Source organism: Pleurodeles waltl, chromosome 1_2 (genome assembly GCF_031143425.1).
Source record: "Pleurodeles waltl isolate 20211129_DDA chromosome 1_2, aPleWal1.hap1.20221129, whole genome shotgun sequence".
Classification (NCBI taxonomy): domain Eukaryota; kingdom Metazoa; phylum Chordata; class Amphibia; order Caudata; family Salamandridae; genus Pleurodeles; species Pleurodeles waltl.
This window is the reverse complement of record NC_090437.1, coordinates 1,268,630,586-1,268,648,600: the sequence shown is the minus strand read 5'-3', so window position 1 is coordinate 1,268,648,600 and position 18,015 is coordinate 1,268,630,586.

Sequence of the window (18,015 nt, the reverse complement as noted above, 5' to 3'; positions counted from 1 at the left end):
ACGAAAAATCATTGTTATTACTCTAAGCTACCTAATGGCATTTAGCAATTAGTGTTTAAGAATCTCTTTCCAATATGTGATGGCCAATATTCTATGACTAGAGCCCATTCAATGGTGGTCATCCAATCAGTGACTAAATTGTGAGTTGTTCCATCCTTATGGCATATGCACCATGCTTGGGTTGCTTTTTCCTTTGCGCTGATGTCAGCTTTGCAGTGGTAGTTTGTCGATGTTCTGCTCCACTGTGAATTTAGTGTGCACTTCTGCACATGACTCCTTATTATAGTCATTCTTATTATACTATTTCCAAGTGTTCTTGGAAGAGTTCCCAGACAGTAACTTATAAATTATGAAAAGTTGTTAAGGCTAGTGACAGTTGTTGGTGAGTATCAACTGGCCGAGGAGAATGGAAGGTATCTAAAAACAAGGTGCTAGAGAATAGGATTTGTGACCAAAACACATATTGCAAGGAGTAACTACTTCACTGCATATCCTTAAAGAGTTTCATGTGAAGAAGTATAATGCCTAATGATGAGTTAAAAATCATGTCCTGGAACACCTCTGTATTGGTTCACATCAGGGTCTGAATTATACCATTTTCCTAATGCATTTATAGTATCTTTATGAGAAAGGTTATTTGTGAACGATTTTGATATCTACGACTGTTGTAATTCTACAATATCATCTAGATATCACATACTATGAATTACTTTAACTGTGATGGTAAGGGGTTTAATTGGAAGAAGAAAACAATAATTGCTTTAAAAGTAGATCTTGGTTTGACCCTATAGCAAATGCAGTTCATTCATCTATTCAGTGTATATATATTTTCTATTCAATGTATATATCGCCAAGAAAGCATAAGACCCCAATGTTGATGATAATACAACATACACATTTCATGAAATGAATTAACACTCTTTTAGAACTGTACGTGATTTATGTATTATTTATATGTTTGTTCTTCATTGGTCGGGATAAACGCTGGTTGATACATTGCCCAGAGGATTATAATTTCACAGTGGGAAATGATAAAAAAAGATTGCTAATTGTAGGAAATTCCTCCTTTTTGCCCTGGTCACCCCAAACCTTTTAGACAGATACTGGTGACTGTTGACTCTTGCCCTGGATACTGCTTACCAGTCACAGGGCCAGTGCTCTGTGTAAAGTGAATATGAAAATTACGCTAATTATAATTGGCAGTATCAACATATCTATAAGTCCCTAGTATATGGTAGGGCATGTATGTTTAGTGACCCCATCATAGGTAGTGCACCCATATATGCACTGCTGAGGTGCCCAGTCTCATTTTAAATGAAGGCCTTCCTTGCTGGCTGCTTTTAAACTAAAGTTATATGTGCCTTGAGACCCTCACAGGTGAGTAGTGCGCTTTACAAATTCCTGATTGATTGATTGACTGATATGCAAATTCTGCTTTGGAATTAAAAGTCCTTTCAAAGTCCTAAACTATCCTTTTTTTACATATAAGGCACCCCTAAGGTGTGGCCTATGTGACCCTAGGGTTGGATGACATGTAACTATAAGCAGGGCTCTTATAACAATTGTTTTATAAGCCCTGGTGATGTAAAATAACCAAATTATGTTTTCCCTCACTGTAGTGAATGGCCTCCAGAGGCTAAAATGGGGAGACTTTATTTTACTTAAGCCCTGCTGTTCTACTGATTCTACTGATTGGAGTTTTGTCATTTTGGTGTCAAATAATTTATTAAAATGTACTCTAGTTTTCTAAATTGCTTTATGTTTTTCCTTATGTTGTGTTTTCACTTTATTATTGTTTGTGTGATGCATAAATACTTTTCACATTGCCTCTAAGTTAAGTCTGATTGTTTTTATACCAAGTTACCCAGGGTTAAGCACCGGTTAATTTAGAGAACCGGTAACAGTTACGTCCTGGGCAGCACCGCTTGGGTGTCCAGGCATAACCGTTACGTCCAGACAGGGCTCCCCCCAGAGGGCTGGCACCCCTTCCCATGGGCAGGGGTGGAAGGAGAATCGCTATCCCTTGCACCCCCCCAAAACCCCCAATGGCGTCTGATGACTTCAGCATGCAATTGCACGCTGACCTCATCAGAGGCTGCCCCCACCACGCTGGAAACTCAGCTTCCAGCACGGATCAGAGGAGAAATGCAAAAGCATTTCTACTCCGATCATGTGGAGGGAGCGAGAAAGTCATGAAAGGAGAGGAAAGGCCTTTCGTCTCCTTTCATGTCTCTCTCAGCATTTCTGCGGCTCGATCGCAATGCGATAGGGCAACAGAAATGCCACTAGACATCAGGAATGTTTTTTTGTTTTTGTTTATGGCATAAGAGGAGTGGACCCTTGGGCAAGGGCCGCTCCCCAGGGGGACAATTTATTTTTAGACCATTTTTGTCCCCCCGTGGGGGCAGATCAGCCTATTATAATTAGCCCCAGGGGCAGAAACCCCTAGACACCAGGGATATATATTGTTTTATGTTTACTTTTCTTTTTTTTATCGATGGGGAGCGACCCCTTAGGCAAGAGTCGCTCCCCTGGAGGACAAATTGTCTTTAGACCATTTCTGCCACCCTTGGGGGGAGATCGGCCTATTTTTGTTACGCCAATCTGCACTCAAGAGGGGCAGAAACCATTAGACACCAGGGATTTTCATTTGTTTCTGTCAATTTCACACAAGGGTGGCGACCCCTTAGGCAAGGGTCATTCCCCAGGGGGGCACATTTATTTAGGCCATTTCTGCTGTCCTTGGGGGCAGATTGGTCTATTTCTATTAGGCCCATCTGCCCTCCGGAGCGAGGGGCAGAAACCACTTAGGCACCAGGGATTGGTGAATGTGTATGTTCTGTTTGTGGGTGCAGCCCCTTCGACAAGGGCTACTCCCCATGGGGGGCTATTTACTGTGGGCCATATCTGCCCCCAGGGGGCAGAAAGCCCACCAGAGACCAGGGAAGATTTTTTTTCCAAAATAAGAGGGTGGGGGTATGGCCATACCTGCACCCCAAATAAACGGGGCCAAAGTTGTTCTGCCCACCGGTGGGCAGATGGGGCATTTACCCTGGACCACTCCCCGGGGAGGCAGAAAGCATACTAGATGCCAGGGAATTAAAAAAAAAAATTAAATAGTTGGGTGGTGGCTACCAAGCAGTATGGGCCTGCTAATGCACCCATCCCAACTGAAGGGGGTAACAGTCTTTCAACTCTCCCCCTGCACAATAAAGCATCTTATCCCAGGGCAGGCAAGAGGACATTTGATTATTTTGGATTTTGGTTTTACATTTGGGCCATGAGAGCTTGGCTACCTCTCAAAATTGTACCACTTGGAATGGTGAGGGCTGCACTTTTTGGACTTTGGGACGCTGCCATGTAGAAAAATCAACAAGACCTAGACACATCTGAAAACGAAACATCTGGGTGATTCCAGGGTGGTGTCCTTCACATGCACCCCACACACATTTTTCCCACATTTTGGTCTGCGACCTCAGACAATTAGGTGACCTCTGGATTAGATTAGGAGAGGGCAGGAGAGGGGTATGTTTAGGATTTTTAGCCACACTAGTGGGTGGGCTCAGCCAGATCTATCCTCCAAAAATCACTTTCAGCCATGTTGGATTTTTGAAGAATGTTGCTCCCTGGGATTGATTTTGGCCCTACTTCCAGTAAGTGGTCATCAAAGGGGAAAGGAGCCTGCCTGTGGCTGGACAACCAGGAACCCCCTGCTTTCCACCCGGGAACAGGGATAAATATGGCAGAGCTGCACCCACACCTCAGATACCTACAAGGAATAAGACAAAGAAGAAGAAGGACTGCCCTGCTAGACACCTGACCTGCACATGGACACTGCACTCTGAAAAACTGCACCAGCTGCACACTAAAATAATTTTGCCTGTCTTCTACTGCTTCAAGAAAGGACTCTCTGTTTGCTACAGGTACAAAGGAGCTGCTCAGAGTCCCCTGCATCAAGTCCTGCAAGCAGAGCCCAGCTGACCAGCGTCCAGTGGCCATTTGAGGATTCTGACCAGGTGCATTCTGGGAATTGTAGTCCCAACTCCCAAAGAGCAACTCAAAGCTTCTGGAACCTTGGATCATGCTGTGGACACCACAAGGACCCAAAAAGGACCTCTAGAAGAAGATGCAGAAGTTTGGAGACGTTTGGAGCAACTCCATAAGTTGAAGAGGTGCATTGTCGGAGTTGTAGTCCAAGACCCCAAGAGGCAAACCAAAGCCTCTGAACCCTTGGCTGGTGCTGTGGACCACATTCCTGAATCAAGAAACACTTCTGAAGGTAACTGTGACAGTGTTACCTTGTCGGTGGCATGAACTCTGGACTTTGTCCCTTTCCAAAGTGACCTTTTTTAACCTTTTGAGTGCTAGTTGCTTCTATGCGCTAGAAAACATTAATTATTTTAAAATTTATATCTCTGGTTCCCCTTATCAGATTTTCATCATTTTGGTGTCATTTTAAAGATAAAAATAGAATCTATTTTTATGAATTGGTGTTGGATTTTCATTGTTTTTTTTTTGTTTTACTTATTTGCTGTTCTGTGATTTTTAAATGCTTTACACATGTGTCTCCTAAGTTAAACCTTGTTGCTCATTGCCAAGTTACCAAGGGTTGAGTTGGGTTTAATTTATTGAGACTTAACTGGACCTTAGTGGGGTTTAGTGGCCTATTGCTAGGTGCTCTTACTAATAATCCACTTTCCAAGACTAATTGACTGGGCAACTATGCTAAATTTGGCCTCTATTGATAGTTGTGTGATGGGAGATTAGCAAGGGTTACTACCAGGCTTCAAAGGTGTACGTAAATAAATCACTAAAAATTTATTTGTGAATTAGGTTACACAGATTTGATGACTCACCAACAGACCTGGTTAGATGCCTCAAGTAATCATTATTTTATTGTGATAGATCTTTGTGACTATTTCATCAGTCCAGAGGCTGGTATGGGAGTAATTGTACATGCCATAGAAATAGCATTAAGAGATGAAATATGGAATGTAAATGTGAATGTTATTGGATCTACTTGTTACTGTGGAATCAATAGATCATCCATTGATATATGCTTAGAAGTTACCATTACATCATATATAAAGTCACCAACATAATACATGTGTGCCTATCTGGCCAGGAAATTGTGCAGAGACTAAATTAGGTTACAGTAACCAACTTTGTAAAGAAAAACCTATATAAGCAGAATTAAATAACACCCAGATTGATGGAGAGATGGGTACAAGGAACTGTTGGTGTACTATTAACTATTTATCTATCAGAATGGGCTGAAATTGTATGTCCTCTCTTCTAAATGTATATGGAATCTGGTAGACTAGCTCTGTCTTGGAAAGGCAGTTCAATCTTATTAAAAAGGGTGTAAAGATTTGTGCTGCCAGACACATAAGTGGAGTTGTTTGCATTTGGCATAGAAGAGAGGAAAGGGCTAAATAAAAAGATAAGAAAGAAAAAGGAAGAAGGGGGAGGAAACCATAATTAAAATCAAAGAAGTACTGTGATTATACATAGTTATGCTAAATTCTATTTACATATACTGATCAGAGGATAAAGCTTCATGGTAATGTTGCAGCCTTATCAAAGATATCCTTTTAATTTTTGGTCCTGTTTTAAGAGCATAAACTGGCAGACATATGGAAATTATTTTATTTTATTAAGTATTTTTGGATTAATTGCATCAGGAACATTTGACAACATTATACACGATTGCTAAATTATTATGCTATAATTAACAATTATAACACATGAGCTTTTCACAATTTAAACAGTTTTCACTCATTAAAATTGCTAAAGCTACCATCACAGGTTTTAACCTAAACATCTGTCAAGAATGGTTTGATAATATTCATTACCCTCGTGGGGGGAAACTTTCTAAACAATGCGTTGTGAACAACGCAGATGCTTGCCATGCAAGCGTAACCACGCTTGCCAAAAGTATTACTGCCTTTTTCTGTGTCTTAACCACGCATGTGCCAAACTACGCATATGTGTGGTTAAGGCACAGAAAAAGGCAGAGTGGATCGGGAGAGGACGCAGTGTGGTAAGTGGGGCTGGGGCAGGGATGGGGGGTGGTTTAAGGGCTTGGGGTGGGTGGGGAGTTGGGCTATTTTATTTTTAGGGGCGGAGTGGGGGGGTTTGGATTTTTCTTTTAGGGCATATGGTGGGGGTGGGGTAATTTATTTTTTGTGGGGTGGGGAAGGTTTAAGGAAGGGTGAGAGGAGGGAGGAGAGAGGACGCAGTGAAGTAAGTGGGGTTGGGGCAGGGTTGGTGGGTAGTTTTTAGCTATGGGGTGGATTTAGGGTTTAGGGTGGGTGGGGGTTGTATCTAGTTTACTTATTAGGGGGAAGATTTTAGGACTCAAGGTGGGTGGGGGGTTGTATATTTTAGTTTTGAGGGGCAGAGGTGGGGGTGTCAGGGTAGTATTTATTAGGGCTCTGTGCCGTTGGGGCAGCTTTGGGGTAGTTTAGTTTTTAGGGGTGGGGTGGAGGGGTCAGGATAGGGTTTTTTGGGGCTTATCAGGGTAGTTTACTTATTAGGGGGAAGGTTTTAGGGCCCAGGGTGGGTGGGCGATGTCGGGGTAGTTTCGTTTTTAGCGGCAGGGGAGGGGAGCCAGGGTAGTTTTTTTTTTGCGCTTAGGGCAGGTCGTTGTAGTTTAGTTTTTAGGGGCAGGGTGGGGGTGTTACTGTAGTATAGTTTTTAGGGCTTAGGGTGGGGGAAGGTCAGGTAGTTTAATTATTAGTGGGGGTAGTTTTGGGGGCTTGTATGACAGAACCTCGTATGCCATTCCACATATATCTTTACTAAGCATTCTTTTATAACAAAATTGTAAAAGTATGGGTTCAGCCGAGTGCAGTCCAGCAGAAAGACTGTCCTTCAGCAACACAGCATCCTCCCTGGCAGAGTATCAACAGGTCCAGAAGTGTTCTGAAGTGGTTGTGTCTGAGGTCCATGTTTTATACCCTGGTGCTCTGGTTCTGGAAGGTGAGAGAAACCCCTCCACAGTGGCTTTGAAGTGCAAGGAATTCCCTGCCTTCCCTGGCTAAAAGCTGGCTGGAGTGACAATACAGGGTTGTGAGGCCCTCTGTATGTGGAAACGACACACCCTATTCAGAAGTAAGTGAGGCTGTGTCTAGCTCCTCCGTCCCATCCTGTCCTAGATGGCACATCAATGCACACCTTTGCTCCCATCGTGTGTGGCTGTTTACGAGGATACACAATCCTATCTGTTAGACCTGACAGCCTTAGGGTGGTCACCCCTTACTTTTTCCGTGCCTCCCTCTACTTTTTTGACACTGTTTTTTAGACTCTGGGTGCTGTGTAGGCAAAAGGCAGGACATGTACCTATGTAGTTTACATGTCCTGGTAGTGTAAAACTCCTAAATTAGATTTTACACTGCTGTGAGGCCTGCTCCCTTCATAGGCTAACATTGAGGCTGCCCTCATACATTGTTTGAGTGGTAGCTGCTGATCTGAAAGGAGTAGGAAGGTCATATTTAGTATGGCCAGAATAGTGATATAAAATCCTGCTGACTGATGAAGTTGGATTTAATATTACTATTTTAGAAATGCACTTTTAGGAAGTGAGCATTTCTCTGCACTTAAATCTTTCTGTGCCTTACAATCCACGTCTGGCTGGGTTTGGTTGACAGCTCCTTGTGCATTCAATCAGACACACCCCAAACACAGGATAGTCAGTCTCACTTGCATAAATGGCTCTTCCTGGGCTGGGAGGATGGAGGGCCTGCTCCAACACAAAGGACTGCCACACACCCTACTTGGACCCTGGCAGACAGGAATGAACTGAAAAGGGACCTAGTGCACTTCTAAGCCACTCTTTAAAGTCTCCCCCACTTCAAAGGCACATTTGGGTATATAAACAGGGCCTCTGCCCCTTCCAACTCAGACACTTCCTGGAGAAGAAACTTGTAACCAGAACCTGCATCCTGCCAAGAAGAGCTGTCTGGCTGCCCAAAGGACTCACCTGATTGCTTTCTGTTAAGGAATGCTGCCTTGCAGTTGCCCTGCTGCCTTGCTGCTCTCTGGCTGTGGTGAAGAAGTGCTCTCCAAGGGCTTGGATAGAGCTTGCCTCCTGTTCCCTGAAGTCTCAGGACCAAAAAGACTTCTCTCTTGCAACTGGACTCCTTGTGCAGTGAAAATTCGATGCACAGCTTGCTAAAACCGACGCACAGCCTGCCCCGCATTGAGAAATTCACTGCACGCCAAACCGGAAAGACGCAGCGCGACTTCGCAAAGAGAAGATCCACGCGGCACTTGTGTTGCGACCAGAATTTCGATGCGCAGCCCACCGGATCGACGCACAGCTGACCTGGGACAATGCAGCCCGACTTCCAGAGGGGAAATTGACGCAGTGCCTGCCATGGGGATGAAACTTTCCACGCAACGCCCACCGGAACGGCGCAGCACTTGTGACTTTGCTCCGCAAGCCCAGGATTCCACGCGCAGACCCCGGTGTGCCTGAAAACCCCGCAACCCGAAGAGGATCCACGACCGAGCGCCAGAAATCGACGCACATCTGCCCCTGCGAGGAAACTAAATGACGCATAGCCGTGTGCTGCCCGATAAATCGATGCACACCCCTTTGTTTCCACGCTTCTCCTCCTCTGTGGCCCTTTGTGGAGATTTTTCACATGAACCAGGTTCTTTGGGCTTGAAGGAGACTTTGTTTGCTTTAAAAACACTTAAGACACTTTATATCACTTTTCAGTGATATCTCTACATTTATTTATTGCATCTTTGATTGTTTTGACCTGCAAATATCCAGATAAATATGATATATTTTTCTAAACACTGTGTAGTGTATTTTTGTGGTGCTATATTGTGTTATTGTATGATTTATTGCACAAATACTTTACACATTGCCATCTAAGTTAAGCCTGACTGCTCAGTGCCAAGCTACTAGAGAGTGGGCACAGGATAATTTGGATTGTGTGTGACTTACCTTGACTAGAGTGAGGGTCCTTGCTTGGACAGGGGTAACCTGACTGCCAACCAAAGATCCCATTTCTAACACTATCTATCAACTACACCCAGTGATGTGACCAGAGACAAGCTGCAGGTACCAAATGGCTAGGGCAGCAAAAAGCCAACTTTCTTAAAGTGGTGTTTTTAGAATTGCAATTTAAATCCAACTTCACCATAAGTTAAGATTTTAAATTGTGATACCAGAGACACCAAATTCGGAGGAGTTATCTCTTCCAATTTGGAAATTACTTTTATAAAATGTAATAAGACAACTCCAATGTTATCCTGTGGAGAGATAGGTCTTGCAATACTGAAAAATGAACTTAAAAGTTGTTTGTTCGCTACCAGGACATCTAAAACGTAAAGGTATATGTCCTACTTTTTAGATACTTTGCACCCTGCCCTTTGGGCTGTCCAGAGAATACCCTAGGGGTGAATTATATGTGTTAAAAAGAAGGTTTGGGCCTGGAAAAATGTTTATTTTACCAAGCTGAAGTGTCAGTTTAAAACTAGGGACAGCCTCTGCAATGACAGGCCTGAGACATGCTGCAGGACCACTAGTAGCATTTCATTTACAGGTCCTGGGCACATGTAGTCCCACTTCACTAGGGACTTATAATGTGTTATATATTTGGGGGAGAAGGAATGGTTTGCTCCAAGAATTATTTGAAGAGCAGCTAAGTAAAGACCAAACAATGTGAATGTAAGGGGGCACCCTCGACGTAGACCATCTAAAAGTGGGATTTAAAAGTTTGATAATAATTCTGATAATATATCAGTATCTACCTGGGCCCAGTTAGATGTAAACAGTCACTGAAATAATTAAAGTAAACAACACAAATTTACTCCATATACCACCTCAGTCAACTGTGTCAAAAACAGTTCAGAAGTTGATGAAGCACACACAAAGGCGGTGCATCCATGGGCATTCTGACCGCGGCGGTACCGCCGCGGTCAGAAACGAAAAACCGGCGGTGTCCCGCCGGTTTCCCGCTGCCCTGGGGAATCCTCCATGGCGGCGCTGCAGGCAGCGCCGCCATGGGGATTCCGACCCCCTTACCGCCAGCCTGGCTCTGGCGGTTTTGACCGCCAGAACCTGGCTGGCGGTAACGGGTGTCGCGGGGCCCCTGGGGGCCCCTGCAGTGCCCATGCCATTGGCATGGGCACTGCAGGGGCCCCCTAACAGGGCCCCACCAAGATTTTCAGTGTCTGCCAAGCAGACACTGAAAATCGCGACGGGTGCAACTGCACCCGTCGCACCCCTTCCACTCCGCCGGCTCCATTCGGAGCCGGCATCCTCATGGAAGGGGGTTTCCCGCTGGGCTGGCGGGAGGCCTCCTGGCGGTCGCCCGCCAGCCCAGCGGGAAACTCAGAATTACAGCGGTATTCTGACGGCGGTACTTTGGCGGGCGGCCTCCGCCGCCCGCCAAGGTCAGAATGAGGCCCAAAGTCTTTGATTTATCTCAATTGACTCCCAAATTATTGGTGGCAAGTGACCATCTTTGAACATTCCCTGATCCTTTGGTGTAAGATTTCTACTTAGATTCCTATTCTTGAAGTGAGTTAAGAGGATCCTTTCAAGATTGTTTGATCCTAAATCTATGAGGCTAATTAATTAGCAATTTTGCACTTGACTTCAATAACATTTTTTTTATTATTGGCTTCACTTCTGCACTCTGCCAGGATTTCGGCAAATTCCTCAGTCACTGATATCTAATCAAATAGAAGTGCATATTATTTTGTCCACCATGCTGTATTATTGTGAAACAGCAAAGCCAGCATGAGAACGTTTTAACTCCCAAAACTTTTGTTACACTTCCAAACAGATATAATTCCTCTTGTAAATGTTACCAAACTCTTCAAAATGTTGGGTACAGTGTCAAATGGTCAAACATATCAACATGCCAAAATAGGTAGACTTCATCATTGTATAGTCAGCATCTGAAGTACAATGATAAACCCCTCAGCACATCACATGAAATAGCATATTAATTAAAAAGACTATTTCTTAATCTATATGTCAACATGTTTCGGATAGTACTCTGTCAAGGGAGGGGTCGGACAGCTGATAGACTTTCATCTGCGAAACTGCTATACTCTAAATCTGATAGACGGACCTCCACAGCAGCTGTCAGATAAACATAAGGTCTTTGACAGTCCAGGAATATCCTCCAAATTCTAAATCATGCCCATACTCCTATCTCTATCACAAACCCATTATAACTACAAGATACAAGTGATTCAAAGCAATGCCAAAAAGGTCACTACATGAAGAAATAAAATTAGGGCACTTAGATCACCTCTGTGTAAAGAACTAATCAGAGTCTATCCTCAAAGAAAGGATGGTTCACAATACATCACAAAGGAAGTCTTCCCAGTAGTGCTAAACGTCTGTAAAGACAACTTATATAAGAGGCTAACAGTAAGCAAGCTCATAACATGTTAATAACCTGGAAAGCTGCTATTCCAACAAGCGTTTGCAATGAATGGGTCTTGTGTTTGCTCGAGTTAGAGCTATTAGCATTGTAAATTCCCAACTGGACTTTTCTTGTCACATTAATTTAAAATGAAAAGTAAAACAGTTGACATAAGCAAGCCAATTCCAAGCAACACAGCCGCCACAAGCTTGAGCACAAGAGTTATTGGCTCCCTGCGTGAATGTCTAGAAAGGATCGCGGCTGGGATGAAAGGCAAACTGAAACTGGAAGAGGGGCCATCACGTGCTGTAACAGGAGGAAGCGTGACCTATTCTGATGGTCAACAAAAATGTTCACTTAGTGAAATCGTCTGGGAGGGAACTCAGCACACAAAGGAGGGGCATTTCACAAAATGTACCAATAAAAATGAAGCATTTAAAACAAGCACAACAAAGAATGAATAGCAAGAGTGAGGTGGTCAGACGTGGCCCATCCTTTAGGGTGGAGGGGCCACGCCCCCCCACCTTTTGCCCCTCATGAAGAGTGTCTGTCAGGCTGAACAAAGGCCAGCCTGACAGGCACTCTTTCTTTTTAGCTCAGACAGCCAGGAGTGAGACAAGTGTGATTTGCGCAGACTCCTGGCTGCCTGAGCTGAACTTTACTGGGCTGAGGAGGTCACAGCTCCTATAGGCGTGACCTCCTCGGCTCAGCAAAGGTGCCTGGTGGCCCTCCCCTAGGTGACGAGGAAAGCGTCACCCATTGACTTCGACCTGGGCACTTCAGGTTTAAGCCCTGAAGCGCCCAGGGCGAGTGTCAATCAGTGACACTTCGTCACAGAGTGGGGTGGGGTCAGCAGTCTCACTGACCCCATCCCACCCTGTGAGGAGGCTGGGACTGCTGCCTTCCCTCATTGGCTGACCTGGGGTCAGCCAATGAGGGAAGGCAGCAGTCCCAACCCTCCTGGGACCTCGAGGCTAAAGGTAAGTTTGTGTGTGTGAGATGTTTTAAAATGAATGTTTGGTGCGTGCGTGCATGTTTGAATGTTATTAGTGTTGTTAAGAGATGTGCGTGCGTGTGTGAAAGAATGAGTGTGTGTGATCTTTTAAAATTAATTTTTGGTGCGTGCATGCATGTTTGAATGTTATGAGTGTTAATGGATGTGCGTGCGTACGTGTGTGTGAAAGAATGAGTGTGTGAGATGTTTTAAAATGAATGCTTGGTGCGTGCGTGCATGTTTGAATGTTATGACTGTTGTTAATGAATGTTCGTACGTGCGTATGTGTGTGAAAGAATGTGTGTGTGAACTTTTAAAATGAATGTTTGGTGCACTTGTGCATGTTTGAATGTTATGAATGTTGTTAATGGATGTGCGTGCGTGCGTGTCTGTGTGTGTGAAAGAATGAGAGTGTGTGTGTGGGTGTGTGTGTGCTGCCCGCTCGCCCCCCTCCCACCCAAAGCTGCTGGCCGCCACTGGAGGTGATTAAAAGCCCACACAGAGATAACAACATTCCAGAGCGCATTGGGCGCTCGACCCTAAAAATGAAACTTTATAGCGGGAAGAGAAAAATTCGGGACAAATATTAGCACCGAACATCAAATATCAATCAAATAAGGAGAGCAGAAAAGATCCCGAAAGTCAATGTACTGTTACTACCATTGTCAAGTGTTTGCAGTCTACCTACAACTGACAGAAAAATGCAATACAGCCAATCAATGTCTATACTGCTTTTAAAAACTGGTGCCATTTCTTTTGTAGGGTGAAACTTACTCTAAACAACCTACTGAGAAAAATCACCATCACAAAGTATGAGTAGCGTAATTCAGTATTTTCCTATGAACTGTTTGACTGGGTGGAGATTCACTCAGCATTCTAACACCATTTAAATGTTCGCAATGTCATAATTCGGGAATGGAGATATCTTGAAAAGGTCCTTTGTTGTGCCTGACTGCTTTGGGCTTCCACCGAAGTTGCCTCTCTGCTGGTCACATTGTCTGCCCTGCTCTATCACTAGAGTTGTTCCCACAAGAGTGTGAACCCACTGACCAACAAGAGCGAGGAAACCCAAGCCATAGGATATTTGCATTTTAATGAACCAACAAACACTAACCTTAAACCGGAAACACTGTCAGGTCATCCTCGTGCATATATTGTGAACGCTGAACTCGAGACAGTCTGTTTCCATTATTCTTTTCACACTGTGCATAAAACATGGCAATAGTGAAACATACATTATTCAGATTCCTATCCGCATAAGGATAAATCAATTTAATGTACCTTTAGTTTCTCTATTCACTAAAACTGGTCAACACAGGCAAATGAGAAACAAATGGCCAATGCCCACTTTATATCCATAATAATGACTTATTTTGTATGTATTTGTACAGTGAGCTAGCTTGCTGCTCCTTGGCCATTGTTTGTGCTGTGTGGGTGTTATTATATTCACTCACAGTCCTTTATTGGACCTGTGCTATCTGGGTGCTCCTGTAGCCACCACCACTTCATCGTGGCTCCTTAATCATACATAAGTGGAGGAAGGCACGATTTCATTTTCAGACTGGGTGGCCAAGGCCCTGCTTAGTGGGGATCATGCACCATGTAAGGTTCCATAAGGATAGGTTGTCTCTGCGACTGCAAGGTATCAGGGAAAACCTGTCACCAAGCTGTGAACTCTGAAAGACTACACAGCAGACGTGAACACCAAGGCCCATATTTATACTTTTTTAGCGCCTCATTTTCGTTATTTTTTTACACAAAAGCAGCGCAAACTTACAAAATACAATTGTTTTGTAAGTTTGCACCAAAAGATGGTACAAATGCGGCGCTAAAAAAGTCTAAATATGGGCCCAAATGCTGTAAACTCTAAAGATACGTCCATCCCGAATCCCTATGTGTAGGAAGGTAGCCTCTTTCTAGCCTTGTTATCCCCACTTTTGGCCTGTTTGTGAGTATATGTCAGGGTGTTTTTACTGTCTCACTAGGATCCTGCTAGCCAGGGCCCAGTGCTCATAGTGAACACCCTATGTTGTCAGTGTGTTTGATATGTGTCACTGGGATCCTGCCAGCCAGGACCCCAGTGCTCATAAGTTTGTGGCCTATATGTGTTCCCTGTGTGGTGCCTAACTGTATCACTGAGGCTGTGCTAACCAGAACCTCGGTGTTTATACTCTCTCTGCTTCCTACATTTTTCACTGCAGGCTAGTGACTAATTTTACCAATTCTCATTGGCACACTGGTCCACCCATATCATTCCCTTGTATATGGTACTTATGTACCCAGGGTATTGGAGTTCCAGGAGATCCCTATGGGCTGCAGCATTTCTTTTGCCACCCATAGGGAGCTCAGACAATTTTTACACAGGCCTGCCACTGCAGCCTGAGTGAAATAACCTCCACGTTATTTCACAGCCATTTTTCACTGCACATAAGTAACTTATAATTCACCTATATGTCTAACCCTCACTTGGTGAAGGTTAGGTGCCAAGTTACTTAGTGTGTGGGCACCCTGGCACTAGCCAAGGTGCCCCCACATTGTTCAGGACAAATTCCCCGAGCTTTGTGAGTGCGGGGACACCATTACACGCATGCACTACACATAGGTCACTACCTATGTGTAGCGTCACCATGGTAACTCCGAACATGGTATGTAACATGTCTAAGATCATGGAATTGGTCGGGTACTGCCAAACTGCCTTTCCCGGGTTTCCACTGCAGCTGCTGCCAACACCTGAGACAGGATTCTGCCCTCCTGGGGTCTGGGCAGCCCCGGCCCAGGAAGGCAGAACAAAGGATTTCCTCTGAGATAGGGTGTTACACCCTCTCCCTTTGGAAATAAGTGTGAAGGGCTGGGGAGGAGTAGCCTCCCACAGCCTCTGGAAATGCTTTGATGGGCACAGATGGTGTTCATCTCTGCATAATCCAGTCTACACTGGTTCAGGGATCCCCCAGCCCTGCTCTGGCGCAAAACTGGACAAAGGAAAGGGGAGTGACCACTCCCCTGATCAGTACCTCCCAGGGGAGGTGCCCAGAGCTCCTCCAGTGTGTCCCAGACCTCTGCCATTTTGGATTCATAGGTGTTGGGGGCACACTGGAATGCTCTGAGTGGCCTGTGCCAGCAGGTGACGTCAGAGACCCCTTCTGATAGGTTCTTACGTCTCTTGGTAGCCAAACCTCCTTTCTTGGTAGCCAAACCTCCTTTTCTGGCTATTTAGGGTCTCTCCTCTGGGGTATTCTTCAGATAACAAATGCAAGAGCTCACCAGAGTTCCTCTGCACTTCCCTCTTTGGCTTCTGCCAAGGATCGACCGCTGACTGCTCCAGGACGCCTGCAAAACCGCAACAAAGTAGCAAGACGACTACCAGCAACATTGTAGCGCCTCATCCTGCCGGCTTTCTCAACTGTTTCCTGGTGGTGCATGCTGTGAGGGCTGTCTGCCTTCACCCTGCACTGGACGCCAAGAAGAAATCTCCCGTGGGTAGACGGAATCTTTCCCCTGCAGGCACCAAAAGACTGCATCACCGATCCTCTGGGTCTCCTCTCATCCTGACGAGCGTGGTCCCTGGAACACAGGAGCTGGGTCCAAGTGTCTCCCACAGTCCAGTGGCCCTTCTGTCCAAATTTGGTGGAGGTAAGTCCTTGCCTCCCCACGCCAGACAGCAAACCTGTGTACTGTGTGAATTACAGCTGCTCCGGCTTCTGTGAACTTCTCCAAGGATTCCTTTGTGCAAAGCCTAGCTTGGGTCCCCAGCACTCCGTCCTGCAGTGCTCAACCCCCTGAGTTGGACTCCGACGTTGTGGGACCCTCCTTTTGTGACTCTGAGTTCACAGAACTTCCAAGTGCCTGCTCTGTTACTTCTGCGGATGCTGCCTGCTTCTGCGGGGGCTCTCTGAGTTGCTGAGCACCCCCTCTATCTCCTCCTCCAAGGGACGACATTCTGGTCCTTCCTAGTCCCCAGCAGTACCCAAAAAACTCTATTGCAACCCTTGCAGCTAGCAAGGCTTGTTTATGATATTTCTGCGAGGAAACACTTCTGCAACATCCAGCATGCCGTGGGACATCTTCCTTCCAAAGGAGAAGTTCCTAGCCCTTTTTGTTGTTGCAGAATCTTTGGCTTCTTCCACCCAGAGGCAGCCCTTTTGCACCTTCATCCGGGGTTTCCTGGGCTCCTGCCCCCCCTGGACACTATCGCGACTCTTGGACTTGGTCCCCTTGCCTTGGAAGTCCTCACGTCCAGGAATCCGTCTTCAGTGTTTTGCTGGTGCTTGTGGTTCATGCAGAATCCCCCTATCACGACTATTGCGTCTTTCTGGGGCAGTAGGGTAACTTTACTCCTACTTTCTAGGGTCTTGGGGTGGGGTATTTTGGACACCCTATAGCTCAAATTAGGAATGGAGCACACCTAAACAAGTGAAGGGGATTACAATTTCTAGTTCAATACATGGAATCCATAATACTGTTAAGAAATTTGATAAATAGTCGTACTGTGAATTAAGAGAAAAACAGACCTACGCTGTAAGACAATGGTGTATGATGTATCCGAGACTGTACTATTACAATACTTTTAATACCAAGCATATCTATAAAATGTGCATGTGTACAACAAAAGATTTGTGAAAGACCAACAAGAAATATATAATAAAGCCAAGTCAAAAATAAGCAAGAACACCACACATTTGTCCCAAGACCTATGACTTAGTCACAGCCTCATATTTTGTGTTTTGGCAATGTCCAAGCCTCATGCTGCAATAAGTTCATCAGTAGCCGTGTAATGTCCAATTCATTGGTTTGTTGCACTGAAAGTTCTTGTCATCCAATGTGGAAGATCGACATGTAATTTAATAATCCATTTCAGACCGATGTAGAAAATAAATTTGTAGATCAACAATCCAATTCAGCCATAATCCAATTCAGCCGACACGTGTTTCGTCCCAAGCGGGACTTTATCAAGGCTGATAAAACAAATCATATCATTTCTTAATATCACTTGTTTTTTCATAAATACTTTGACCAATCTACCATCTTGCACCAAAAAGTGAATTTTAAAATCCAATGTGATACCACACACCAACTACGTGTGAACACATCTAAGCACCTAAAAGTGTGATAAGAAAAGGACCTCTACATCAAAACACCAGTCAACGTGCCAACAAAATTCTATGTATTCAAAGTAGTATCAAACTTACACAATATATCTAAAAAAGTAGCTTTTGTATTAATTGAAATGCCAGAAAGAAGACAATAATTATCAGGTAGAGAGAGGGAAGAAAGAAGTGCATGCTATGTTCATGCAAGTTAATGTTAGTTGTTGCACCAAGTAAATCAGCAACACGATATCCTGTCACCATATGTTCAAGTGAAAGGAAATATCTATTCTGACCATGAGTAAGTGGCTCTAATAAAGAGCTGAGTGGTGTAAAATGAAAATTTAGATGTTTATATCCTGTACCTTATTTTTCTGTATTCTTTGTAAATAGAATGTCCTGTTTCAGATTGGGTGAATCAATTTAGATGCAGCAGCACTGTAGAGCTACAAAAGGACAAGGTCAGTAAACCATGTCAAATGAAGATAGCAACAAAGGTGTCCCGAAGTCAGTAAGCCCAAGAGTATCACTAACC